The sequence below is a fragment of the Aquarana catesbeiana genome, linkage group LG04, assembly GCF_042186555.1.
Source record: "Aquarana catesbeiana isolate 2022-GZ linkage group LG04, ASM4218655v1, whole genome shotgun sequence".
Lineage (NCBI taxonomy): Eukaryota > Metazoa > Chordata > Amphibia > Anura > Ranidae > Aquarana > Aquarana catesbeiana.
This window is the reverse complement of record NC_133327.1, coordinates 631,084,955-631,099,061: the sequence shown is the minus strand read 5'-3', so window position 1 is coordinate 631,099,061 and position 14,107 is coordinate 631,084,955. Positions and strand designations below refer to the sequence as shown.

Sequence of the window (14,107 nt, the reverse complement as noted above, 5' to 3'; positions counted from 1 at the left end):
AGATATGGCTTTATTGCTTTATTGTTGTGTTCTAGTTTGTATTGTTGGATTGTTATATTGAACAAGGTAAAAATAAAAAATGCATTTAAAATGCTAAAGACATTGTTGATCAAGCTTTAAACAGCGCTTCTTCTTCTCCCTGCCAACGTCCCAAATAAATATGTCCCGTTATGAAGAATTGTCCTGGTACTTTTCAAATTCATCATTTGACATCTTCCTTGAAGTAGTGATGCAACTAATAAAATATTACGCAAAAACAATTTAGTTTCTAACAAGACTTTAATAATAATAATAATGATAATAATAATAATAATAATAATAATAATAATAATAATAATAATAACAGAACATATAAACTGTAATTGGGATACAACAGAGTGAATTAAAACCATTTTTTTTAATTTGGACTTTAACAAAACATGGCTTTATTGTTGTATTCTAGTTTGTTGTTGTCAGAAGCGTGTAACTCTCCTGTTCAATGGCAGCTGCCATGGATTCCAGCATCCTGGTTTTGGCTGAGCTGCACGCACCCTGTCTGACTGTCCACCTGTAGGGTGATTGATGTAGACACGGTCTTTAGGTGGAATCCAAAACCTGTTTTAAGCCTGCCAAGCCCTAATGCCCCGTACACACGATCGGACATTGATCGGACATTCCGACAACAAAATCCATGGATTTTTTTTCAACGGATGTTGGCTCAAACTTGTTTTGTCTGCACATGGTCACACAAAGTTGTCGGAATTTCCGAATGCCAAGAACGCAGTCACGTACACCACATGCGACGAGACTATAAAAGGACAGTTCAATCCCAAGCGCGGCACCCTTTGGGCTCCTTTTGCTAATCTTGTGTTAGTAAAAGTTTGGTGAGAGACGATTTGCACTTTTTCAGACTCGTGGTTTTCAGATCGTTTTCTGCAGTTCAGTTTGTGCTTGTGGGTTTGTATCTGGTCTCCAGTGCGTGCAGCGTGTTACCCTTGACTTTGTCATTGTGTTCTTGTTCGTTCGTTACTGATTTTCAGGTCGCTCTTCACAGGCCTTGCTGTTCTTCAGTGCGTTCTGTTACTTTGTTCTGAGTAGCCGACCGTTTTCTAGCCATGTTGCGTGTACGTACTCATCGTAGAGTTCGTGCTGTGCAGGGGCTTGGTGTTGGGGTCCTTACTTTGACACAAGCCCAGTCCATGAACAGGGTGGGGAGGAGTTCATGAACCAAGAATTGGTTGCTCCAGCATGACCAGTTCTGTCACATGCCTTTGCTCCGTGAGATCCGTGAGAATAATCCTGACGATTTCAGGAACTTTCTCAGGATGACGGACCCCGTATTTCACCGTTTGTTGGCTTTGCTGACCCCCTATGTCAGCAGGCAGGACACCTGCATGAGGCAAGCCATCACTCCGGAGCAGAGGTTAGTCGCCACCCTGCGGTACTTGGCGACGGGGAGAAGCCTGCAGGACCTCAAGTTCTCGACAGGCATCTCCCCCCAGGCTCTGGGGATCATTATCCCAGAGACCTGTTCTGCCATCATCCAGGTCCTGCAGAAGGACTATATTAAGGTAAGATTTTTATCCTTTAACATCACATTTTATTGTATTTAATGTTTGATAATGTATTGTATTTCTTTCCTCATTCCTTAATTACCATGATTGTAATATGCTGTGAATGTCCTCTTTGTCCTCATGCATGCTGGAATATTTTTTTTTTTGTCACTTACCTCCCCAGCATGCTCTCCTGGGCCTATATTCACCTCATGTAGTCACTTAACAATGTATTTTGTCAGCTCCATAGTAGTGCTTTACCCTAAATACCCCCTAAAATCTTTAAAATTTTGATGTGTGCTTGAAATTCTAGCAGAGTGCCAGAGGTTTTTTTTTGGGTCCCAAAATCATTTGGAACCCTCCCTCCACCCAACTGCTAACTCAGCTGATACCAATCCTCTATCTGCGGACTTTGCCAAACCCATACACACTATACCCACCTCTTTTGTGGTCAGATTTATGGATGAATTCCCCAAAGCATGTAGTGCAAGGGCCTGCCTGAATACTTTCAAATGGTACTGTTTAAAGTTTTTGTATCCTATTATTATCTTGATAGGTAATAGCAGAATGTAAAAATGTGCTAAAATGTGTACAGTGTGTATTTATCTCTTTGTACTATGACACTTCTTACCTGTCCAGTGGGCTGCCAATAGTGTAAGTAAGGAGGGGCTGGCCAAAGTAATACACATTATTTATGCATTTAGCTCTCAATGAAGTGGAGGGGGTTACCTGTCCAAAACATCTCCCTCCCCCCCTATAAAATTTATAAACTGGCCCATGAAGGGGGGGGGGCTCTGACAGGTGGACCTTATACCTTTGTCTTTAAATACTCCCTAAAATAAATGTAATACTGATGTTAGCCAAGAATGTTTGTGTCTAATCTGCTTTCCATGTTTATGTGCAAAATGATTCATTTTTATTTCTTGTTTGACTCCACAGTTTCCTTCCAACCCACAGGAATGGCAGACTGTGGCCTCCCACTTTGCCCAGCGGTGGGACTTTCCTAATTGCGGAGGGGCAATTGATGGGAAACACGTCCACATCGTCCCACCACCCAACTCGGGGTCATATTATTACAACTACAAGGGGTTCAATAGTATTGTGATGTTGGCGGTGGTGTCGGCTACTTACGAGTTCCTGTATGTGGACGTGGGGAATAATGGCCGGATGTCAGATGGTGGAGTCATCGCCCAGACGGGGTTCTACAGGCATCTCCAGAATGGAAGTTTGGGCTTGCCACCTCCAGAAGACAATGCGGAAGGACTCCCATTCGTCTTCGTTGCGGATGAAGCGTTTGCGCTGGGGGATCATCTTATGCGGCCATTCCCTATGAGGACCCTCACCTCGGACCAGAGGGTTTTTAATTACCGGCTGGCCAGAACCAGAAGAGTGGTGGAGAACACATTTGGAATAATGGCCAGCCGGTTCCGCCTATTTCTTACACCGATACACATGGCGGAGTATAAACTGAATCACATCATCCTGGCTTGCTGTGTTCTCCACAACTTTTTAAGGAGAAATTCTGTGAACTATGCTGGCTCAGTTGGGCTTGAATCCGGAAGTCATCTAAATGAACCAACCCTGATGGCGCTTGAAGCTGGCCGTCCTGGCTTGCCCCCCCTGAGTGCACATGAGGTGTGTCTAAGATACAAGGAATACTTTGCGGGTAGGGGGGCCATCAATATGCCAGACAATGTCTAAGACATTTTTTAAATTAAAAAAAATTTTACCTACTAAAATATTTGCTGACATTTACTACTTGTGTTTATTTTAGCTGACCATGACTGAAATTTGGGGAGTCGTGAAAACGGCGTGAGTGTGTAACATTAGAAAGCACTGTTGGGTGTTATTTACTAAAGGCAAAGACACTTTGCACTACAAGTGCACTTGAGACTGCACTGAAACTGCACTTGTAGTGCAAAATGGATTTGCCCTTAGGAAATAACCCCCATTGTCACCGAAAACACCAATTTTACCACCAAAAAAGTTTAGGAGCATTGAAAGAAGAAGCCACACATTGTTGATTATCAATCTTTTTAATACAAGCACAATCACATGTGCGTTTATAAAAGGTTTTTAAAACAAACCAACATGTTTGTTGTATAACAATTTTTTTGGTCACATTAATAAAAGTAGCAATGTCCATTTAAGGTAAAACGGGCATGTTTAAAACCATCAAGAAATACACAAATCTGGAACTTACAAAGTTCAACTTTGGTAGAAATTGAATGCAATATCAGACATGAGTATTTATAAACTGTGTTTGATATTGCGTTCAGCAGATGGTGTGAAGTCACCCCTGGAAAAGCCAAAATTTTAAGATGCACACAAATTGCCGAATGTCAACGTGTGCTAGCTGCCATCATGGGGGATCAAGGGACGTGTTTTGGGGGTGCAACCCATTCCTCTCAGCTACTTTATTATTGAGGAAGGGGTTGCACCCCCAAAATGCATACATTGATCTCCTGTGATGGCAGATAGCACATGTTGACACACTGTGTGCATCTTCAATTTGGCTTTTCCAGAATATGTCAAAAAATGTGAAAAATATTTTCTGTAAAAAAAAGCACAACTAAGTAAGGGATTTCGAGGGGTTTTAAATTCTCCCTAAAACATCAATGATGTTCTTCATTTTGTTTTGAACATCATTGATGTTTTGCTTGATGTTTTCCAAGTCCCTATTACACCCCATGATCTCCCCAATCAGGATCTGGGTACTTTCACTGGTGAAATGACCTTGATCCACAACATCACGATCACCAAAAAATATAGAAAAAAAACACCATGTATTATAAATATGCCGCCATCCAACTCTTACCTGAGCCTGTGGTCGCAGACACTCACCTGTTGTGGTGACTATTTCGATTACGTCTCCCTCCTCCTCCTCCTGTTGGCTTTGGGGGATTTCCACTTCCTCATGAGGTGGGGGAGTCTTTTCTCCCCTATGTAAAAAAAAAATAGGTATACTTAGCACACAGATATTTGATGGCAGAAATAGTAATATGAAACATTGCTTGGAAGTGGGGTACAATTGTCTCTTTTGGCAGAGTTCCAAGATGAAGAAATATTTATTTACTTTGTAAAGCTTGAATACTTACCTGTTTTGTACAAGCTTCACAGATGGAGTCACCCCTATAGTATCCACTGGAGCACCTGTGTGGGCCCCCTAAAAAAAGGGTGTTCTTGTGTCCCACACTAGTGCTCCTGTGTCCAGATGTGTAAACAGCTGCTGAGTGTCCTCTCCTTACACAGAATCTAGTTTGCATTTCATTCTAGTTCCAAACCCATCTAGACACCAAAATTTATTTAACAGAAGTTTGCCTGAAAAAATGTATTGAACTGCATCTGGACAAAACATGGTGTTTTATTGTTTCCTACGAACGATTAATGTGTCCATGAGCATGAAAGTTGCCATTTTAAACTGTACAACAGTAAAGAAAAGCACATGGAGCAGCACAAACGTAATAAAAATAAAGAATAGGAACACAGGACAACTACTTACTTTTTTGCAGCACTCTCCTGATCCTTCTATACTGATCGTGCTCCCTTAATTTGAGGTCCAACCACCGCTTCCTGAGTTGATCCTTGGATCGTTGTACCCCAAAATTCTTCTGCAGACTCTTCACAACTTTCGCCATGATCTTGGCCTTTCTGACATTGCGGTTGGGGTAAGGTCCATACTTCCCGTCATAGTCGCCCTTTTCAAGATGTCCACCATCTCCAACATCTCCCCAAAGGACATATTCGATACCTTAAATCGTCTCCTCGGGGATCGGGACGTTTCTGGCTCCGGGCTTTCCTCCTCCTCGTTGCTGTAATTAGCACGCACCTGCTCTGCCTCCGCCATGTGCTCTTCCCCCACTGCGCCAAACGAGAAGGGGCGGGGAATAGACTAGAAAGAACGTCACGGCCGGGCGGAGTTTCACGCATGCGCAGTGTATATAAAGCATAACACGTGTGCGTAGTACGTGCGATCTGTGAGCGGAGGAAGGAGTATTGGAAGCTTCGATCGTGATAACGAAGGTAACATTTAAACTTGGGCATATACTGATTCTAGATTAAGGCCTATATTGGGACAAGATTAGGAGACTTTAGCCTGACATTAGGGTTTGTCTTGTGTATTGCAGATAAAATGGATGGCTTCAATGACCACAACTTCCTCCCCCTGTTCATAGACAAGTACAGGGAGCTGCCCTGTCTGTGGCAGATCAAACATCCTCATTATAATCATAAACAAGAGAGGCAGGCAGTGCTGGAGAAACTGCTGGAAAATCCGACCATGTGTACAGGGCATTAGTGTTATGCTTATGATAGTGTTTGCAACATGTGATTAAAGCTCCCTGTTTGCCTGCCTTTTTCCTGTACCCTTCACCTTTGCCTTCACCTGATCCCCGCCCTGCCCGCTGGTTTGGATTCCCCTGCTATGGACCTCTGATTAAACCTGGGCTACTCTTTGAACGCTGCCTGTCTTTTGACCACAGTTTTGCCCCTGACTACTTTCTGAGCATTACCTGCCTTGAACCTGGACTGCCAACCGCAAGTACTTATTTGCTGTGCTTAGCTTGCGCTTGCTCCAGTGTGGTGGCCAGGCACTATAGCATTGTTTATAAGGTCTGGGGGCAATCAAGTACCAGTAGGCCTGCTTGGCTTATGGGAAAGGGGGCTGCTATAGGTGAAGAACACAGTCAGCTATAGTGCCTGGCCATTAATGCTAGGGGTAGGTGTGACAGTATTGTATTGTTATATTGGATAGGCTGAAAATAAAAATGCTAAAGAGACTGTTAATCAACCTTTGAGCATAGCTTCCTTTTCTCCCTGCAAATGCCTCAAATAAATATGTTCTTTTATGATGAATTTTCCTGTTACTTCCCAAAATTTTGACATATTTCTTGAAGGGTGATGGAAATAATAAAATTTGTGAGCACTGTTTTGTTTTTAACAAGATTTTAATAGTAATAATAATAATAATATTAACACACAAACTCTAGCATACAATAGAATGAATTAAAACCATTTTCCTAATTTAGACTTTAACGAGACATGGCTTTATTGTTGTGTTCTAGTTTGCATTGTTGTATTTTTATATTGTACAGGCTAAAAATAAAAATGCATATAAAATGCCCAAGATATTGTCAATTAAGCATTTTAACAACACGTCCTCTTCTCCTCGCCAACATCCCAAATAAATACATCCTTTTATGATGAATTGTCCTGTTACTTCTGAATTGTTTGACATCTTCCTTGAAGTGGCGATGGAAATAATAAAATATAATCTGAAGACCATTTTGTTTTATTGTTTCCTGTCTTTGCCAGATTGGAGAAAAGCGATGAAGTAATCCAAGGCCTCAAAGCTTGTTAGAAAGTTTTATCTGGAGATGCAGCCTATTTGGAGCAGTACAGGAAAGGCAGTTCGCTGCAATTGCTCTTGGGTGTCGTTGAGTGTGTTGTCATTGAAAGGTCATCAGCGGAGGTAAGCCTACAGTTCCTTCCTTCCTTCGTTTAACAATGTCACTCCCTTTTGTGCGGAGGCTCTGGAAACTCTATGAGGGGGTGGTGTGCTCTGTTCTGCTTGCTATATAACCTTTGCACAATGACATTCATATTTAAAGGGATTCCCCATTTCACCTGTAGATTTAGTCTTCTCTTGAAACTCTCAAAGTGGACCTAGTATTATGTAGATATATATAGATATATATCTATATATGTATATACATATATAGATACATATCTATATATTTATAGATATATATCTATATCTTTTTTTACATTTTATTTTAAGAGCTTGCATGAGGGTTTAACAGTGGGTGCATGTAATGGTTTCTATAATGCAATTGCGCTAAGGTATGTTGCGGAGTGGTAGTGTGATATGTTATTACAATCCATCAGAGTTTACGTTTTTCTCTTTTTTAAACTTAATTGAAATATTACAAAATGACACTTCCTTCAACTCAATACATTGCAAGGCACTGAGGTATGTTAACATACATTTTTGTGCATTGCGTAAAAATGTAGACATGTGTCCATGCGTTGAACCTGCCTTGATCAATGCATCTCAAAACACCTTGTAATGATTTGCTAAAGGCAAATGGGCCTTTAGAAGCTCTGCTGACTTCCATCATCCAATCAAGTGCAAGCAAACATGCAGTTTTTCATGCTCCTTGCATGTGATTGGATATTCTTTGCAAAGTAAAACGTCACCACATTCACCAAGCTCTTGGGCAAATTCTTTTGTAAAAGAATTTGCGCCAGCACTTATGGAATGAATATATCCTACCTGTTATTCTTTGTTCCAGCTCAATATGCTCCTCCTGGGAATCAACCACCTGGTGTCAATGACCCCTTTATATAATGCATCCAGGTTGAGTATTGTAGATAAAGCTTTCTCTATTTTTTCTTTTAATGAGCTGTTCATTTTGGGTTTTGCTTCAAGGAATACAGTGGTGGTACCTTCCAACCTGAACCCTGATCTCTGCCACTTCAACACGTCATGCAGCACACTTAATTGGCTCCTAATATTGCCCCATCCACTCTCTGTCTGAGCGCTGCTGTATAGGGAAAGTTATGCCTCGAGCTATGAAGGAAGTGTATTAAGTGCAGGACATACGTGACTGCATTTAAGGGGAATTAAGCATGTGGAGTTATGTGGAGTTAATTGACTGAATGGGTTGAGGAAAATAATGCCACTTGCTGGATTGTGGGGTGATGGGGAGGAGCATGGGAAGATTCTGTATGAGTGGGAGTAAGGAAGAATCAGTTGGAGATCAGAAGTTGTTGGATGAATGTCCCTCCCTCTCAACCTAATGTTGGTCCATGTTGGTTTGAATTTAGATTATGGCAAAGGCTGGCGGTTTGGGATCCTTGAAGGATGGTATTTTGGGCAAAAACAAGGGGGGCAATCTTTGGTATGGTGTCCTCTAGTTGGTCCGGTCAACTCATACTGATTGGATAAAGGTAAACTGGTATGTGTGTGAGGTTACCTGGAACAGTCCTTGTAGGTGATGTTTTGCAGCTGGGGGCATTAACTTAGCTCTTTTGCCACAGACACAAGGATTAGTTAAATGGTGGCTTCAAGGACTTGAAACCTCTGTAATGTTGTTATTTAGATTTGGTATGTTACTGATATTAAAAGGCTGAAACGGCCATTAATCTCCAATTTTAGAGTGTTGTATTTCTTTGGAGTTAGAGTGAGTTAGATTTGGGGGAAGGCTGGACAGAAGTCTAGGAACATGGGTGACCGGGTCTATACTAGCTGATTCAAAAGACACATGTCATTATTTTCAAAGAATTACGCTACATTAAATTGTGTTTTTTTTCTGCCTGAAGTTTACCTAAAAGATCTCACAATTGTGACATGATTGCCACGTGGTTGGAATTCTTGCCATACAACATTATTTCTTACCAGTTACACAATCTGAATGAAGTCTGCAAGTGGGTTCATTCCGCCTTTTACCGAGAATTATACTGATAGCTTAGAAAGCATCTCATTGCTAGTAAATATGTGGTTGTATGATTGCTGTAATGAAATCACCATGTAAATTGCAGGGACTGACATGGTTCTTTACACTCGCTAAACCACTGCATTATTTGTCCATGCTATAAAGATATTGAAAATGTGTAAAGATGCCAAGGCTTGCAAGGTTCAGTTTTGATGAGGTCACCCACTGTAATTGAGCCTTCTTTCAATTGTTTACATTTTTTCTGTATGTAGGCATCATTTATCCTTCAGTTTAATCCAAGAATTAGCTGGCTTGGCACCTGTGCATACGCATGAAGAATTATGACTAGGCATGTACCTGCATGAGTGCACTTGTGCACATGCTTCATAGTGTGTTCACAGGTGTACAGGATCAGTGGTGATGCCAAATGACCTATTTAAGGGATAGCCTGATTCAGTGTCAGCCTTTGTTCCCTGTGACCTTTCTTTGTCATCGACCTGAATTTCTGCTGACCTGCCTTTGGACCCCGCTCTGTGCCTCTGCTTTTTCAGTTTCTGACCTTGCGGTCATCCATAACTTTGATCCTGCTCATGATCTAGTACTCTGCTGACCTTGGACTGCTTTATGATTTGCTGCTGTCTTTGAATCGGTCCCATGCTACCTGTAGAGTGCCTTCTCTGGTCTAAGAACCAGCTGTGGACTTCTATAGTGCTCCTGCTGGTGTCATTTTTGGTCCCGGCTTTGCTGCACCAACAGCCAAGCCAGCCTTCCCTTTACCATCTGCTGGTGCTTAATGTGGTTCCACGGACTGCTCACCTGCCTGCATGTCCAGCTTGTTCTTTTCCATCAGCATCATGGGTTTGAGGTTGTGCAAGTTACATCTCCAGGCACTCATGTTCCTCCTGTATCTCATTGCTTTCTGTTCCCTTTCAGGGGCTCTTGGGTTGGAGATACAAGAGAGGTTGCCTTCATCATTTCAGTCTCCTATCAGGTACATGACAATAGGTTTAGAAAGACTGATGTTGAGAAATCAAGAGTTCAGGCTCAAATAAGCAAACAACAATGCAAGTGGGGAGATGTACCCTCACTTCTTGTCCATGTGGCACTAATACAAAGAATTGTGTGTGTGTGTGTGTGTGTGGGGGGGGGGGGGGGGGAGGTGCTGTGAGCAGGACAGGACGGCACAGAATGCAATGGACATTTTCATATGCTATATCCCTTCCCCACAACACTAAGAATGTTTTCAGGCCCTGATAATAACGGACAGAACAGGAGTCCCCTGCCCCTGAACCAACCCTTAGGGATATCTTTGCAGATATCTGCAGATACGTCATGCAATATGTCTATTGCTACCCTAACTAGACATGTGCATTCGTTTTCGTCCGAATGCACTTTCGTCCGAATTTCAGGTATTTTCGTTATCGTTTTAATAAACGATAATGAAAGTGCAGAATCCGAAAAACGAAAGATCCGACATAAACAAATGCTTTATTTTCATTTTCGTTGCTACAACAGTTCGATATAGATAGGAGATTCGACATGATGCTGACAATAACAATCTGTGTCCATCAAACCTGTGGTCGAATGTGCCTAACCTTAACTCTATTGGTCCAAGATTATTCTACATAGAGAGAAAAGATTCGACATAGAGAGAAAACTAGAACTAAGTACACACGTACTTTGGCTTATGGTGTCTGTTGAAAGTTCTAAGAAGATGCGACGGAGCAGGTAAACTATACGGCGTTGTACAGTTTAGCTGCTCCGTCGAATCTTCTTTGAACAATCGACAGACACCATAAGCCTTCAATGACAGATTCAACCTTAATTAATTTGGATTTTCAAACGAATGCAATTTTTAACGAAAAACTAAGTAAATAAAAACGAATTTCAGGAGTAACTAAATAAATGTATTTTTCAGACGAAAACGAAATTCCGAAACAAAATATTTCAGTGTGCACATGTCTAACCCTAACTACAGAGGTCAAAGGGGTGAAACTGGAGCTGAATTTAGTCAGACAGGATATGCAGAAGTTGCGAGACCGCACCGCTGCCCTGGAAGACAGTAAGCAATGTGGAGGATGATGTTGTACCACTGCAGAGAGAAGTACGCCATATGCAATCGATCATCACAGGCCATTAGGCCCTTTTAGAGGACATGGAGAACAGGCAGAGACGCAATAATGTCCGTGCAGTGAGCATACCCGAAAGGGCAGAGGGAAAGAACCCTGTGGCATTTATAGAGAACTGGCTGATCAATACATTTGACAAAGACGCCTTCTCCCCCATGTTTGCGGTGGAAAGGGCCCACAGAGTCCCACCCAGGCCGCCTAAACCTGGAGAACCGCCCAGACCATTCTTGTTCAAGATGCTGAACTACAAGGACTGAGACACCACCCTGTTTCAGGCCAGAACCAAAGGAAATCTTATAAAAATTGATAACGCCCACATATCATTCTACCCAGATTTCTCTGCAGAGCTGCAACGCTGCAGGGCTAAGTTTACAGAAGTAAAAAAGTGAAAATATGATGTCACATATGCTATGCTATACCCAGCCAAGCTTAGAATTGCAGCAAACGGTGAATCACAATTCTTTGATAATCCTGCAAACGCATCTCATTGGCTGGATCGTATGGAGCATACCCTCAAAAAGGCGCCAGCACTTATGGAATGAATATATCCTACCTGTTATTCTTTGTTCCAGCTCAATATGCTCCTCCTGGGAGCAGAACCAAGGAAACTTTTCCATTCCCTATTTCTTCCTGTTAGGCGGAGAGATGGAAATAACTTTGCACTATATTTTACCAAAGACTTGGACTTGAATCAGAGTTGAACTGAGACATTGGGCCCCCCCATTACAGTCCTGCGTGGACATGCTCACTGTAACTGAGCTCCTTCACTGTCACCAGGATGCAAAATCTTTTTTCTTTCTAACTTTTTTTTGGCTACTTCATGTTGTTGTTATACTGTCTAACCTGGCCCCTGCCGGTTGCAAAGGACGTGATGCTTTTTCTCTTCTGTCCGCTGGTAAACCCAATGGGGATATATAGCTCAGGTGATCACCACCCCATGCTTCCCTGAATCTGAACTGGAAACGCATATTTCATGGTCATACTATATGGAAGTGTGAAGGGTCTCTTGACACACCCATATACTTGTATAGGCTCCTGCAAGCTTCATATCAATTTATTAGTAGATGTCTACTGAATGTACTTTAGTGTCATGGAACATACGAGGGCTGGGTGATGGAGTGAAAAGGTGGCTTTTTTTTTTCAACGATAAAGGCTCACAAACTATCTGTGGTGTGTTTGCAGGAAAATCACCTGCAGGCTACCTTCATATCCACACTTAAGAGCCACAGCTATCCCACTCAGTTTCATTCCACCCACACAGCCTATTCCAGGGGAGTCAGCACACTTACCTCACAAAATGTCTCCTTTCAGTTGCTGCAATCCCTAATTGACGACCAGGGAAGGTACATTTTCTTGTTATGTAAACTAGCAGGTTTGACATTTATAATTGTAAATGTCTACGTCCCTCCACCCTTCTCCTTTGATAGCCTGAAATGCTTAACACAATTTATAGCACTCCATTCCAACACCCCTATTTGGGTGTTGGGTGACTATAATAATCTAATGGATAAAAAATGGACAAATTTAAATCTGGAACTAGCGCTAGTCCCATGCTGGGTGTCCCTTTGCTATATTCCTTGTAGAACTTGGCCTACGAGATGTGTAGAGGGACCTAAATCCCAGGGCCCAATGCTATTCCTGTTACTCAGTATCGTACAAATTCCTATCACGAATTGATTTATGCCTGGGAACAGCCCGGCGCATTCACTCACTACTTCAGTGATGTATGTGCCACGTAACATATCAGACCATTCTCTCCTATACGCTAAGATCACTGCCGTCCCCAGTCCCAGGTGCAGGCTGTGGAAGGTAAATCCTTTTTGGTTCACAATTTTCCCAGAATCTGACCCATAACTCAAAGCCCTGAAAGCGTTTTTAGCTTTCAACCGGGGCTCGGCAGGGTCTGCAGTGATTTGGGATGCCCTGAAGGGCACACAGATTACCTCCATCAAAACTAAAACTAAAGAATGGGAGAACTTAGTGATAAGCGAGGCTGCCAAAGCTGAGGAAAGGTATATTTCTGCCCCCAGTCCTGACTTGTAAACGTAAATGGCAGGAAAAACAGGCCCTGTACCAACAGTTTTTCAATACTGCAGCGGAAAACAAATGTTTTTTCTCCAGCAAAAATACTTTAACTAAGGGGAAAATACAGGTCATTTACTTATCGTAATAGCAAGGGCCTAACAGGGCACTACACATATTGACGCCATCCAGAACTCAGCAGGAGACACGGTTACTGATCAGACTCGTGTCCCTGGGGTGTTTTCGGATTTCTTTAAGCATCTGTATATGTCTAAGGTACACCCCACAAAAGAGGAGATGGACCAATTTTTGGACCAGTGCTCTATCCCTCAGTTATCACAACAGGGCCTTACTGCCCTTAATAAACCACTAACTTTGGAGGAGCTTACTTTGGCAGTGGCACAGATGGTGAACAACAAATCACCGGGAGCTGACGGTCTGCCCATGGAAACATATGGGAAATATGGTGACATTCTTTTAAACACTTGACCACTGGGCACTTAAACCCCCTTAATAACCAGACCAATTTTCAGCTTTTGGTGCTCTCACATTTTGAATGACAATTACTCAGTCATGCAACACTGTATCTATACGAATTTTTTGTCCTTTTTTTCACACAAATAGAGCTTTCTTTTGGTGCTATTTAATCACCGCTGGGTTCTTTATTTTTTGCGCTATAAAAGAAAAAAGACCGAAAAATCTGTAAAAAAATTAATTTTTCTTCGTTTCTGTTATAAAATTTTGAAAATTAGTAATTTTTCTTCATATATTTTGGCCAAAATTTATACCGCTACATATCTTTGGTAAACATAACCCAAATTAGTGTATATTATTTGGTCTTTGTGAAAGTTATAGCGTCCACAAGCTATGGTGCCAATATCTGAAAATTGATCACACCTGAAGTACTGATGGCCTATCTCATTTCTTGAGACCCTAACATGCCAGAAAAGTACAAATACCCCCCAAATGACCCCTTTTTGGAAAGAAG

The 14,107-nt window shown here is 41.9% G+C and overlaps 1 long non-coding RNA gene across 1 annotated transcript in view; it reads left to right on the top strand.

The window, feature by feature from the left end:
* Nucleotides 1-14,107, top strand: part of LOC141141604 (uncharacterized) — a 184,210-nt gene that overhangs the window by 150,497 nt on the left and 19,606 nt on the right. Inside the window, exon 2 of the long non-coding RNA XR_012244156.1 lies at nucleotides 6,846-7,002. This is a non-coding gene — a long non-coding RNA (uncharacterized lncRNA). The remainder of the gene's footprint in view (nucleotides 1-6,845; nucleotides 7,003-14,107) is intronic.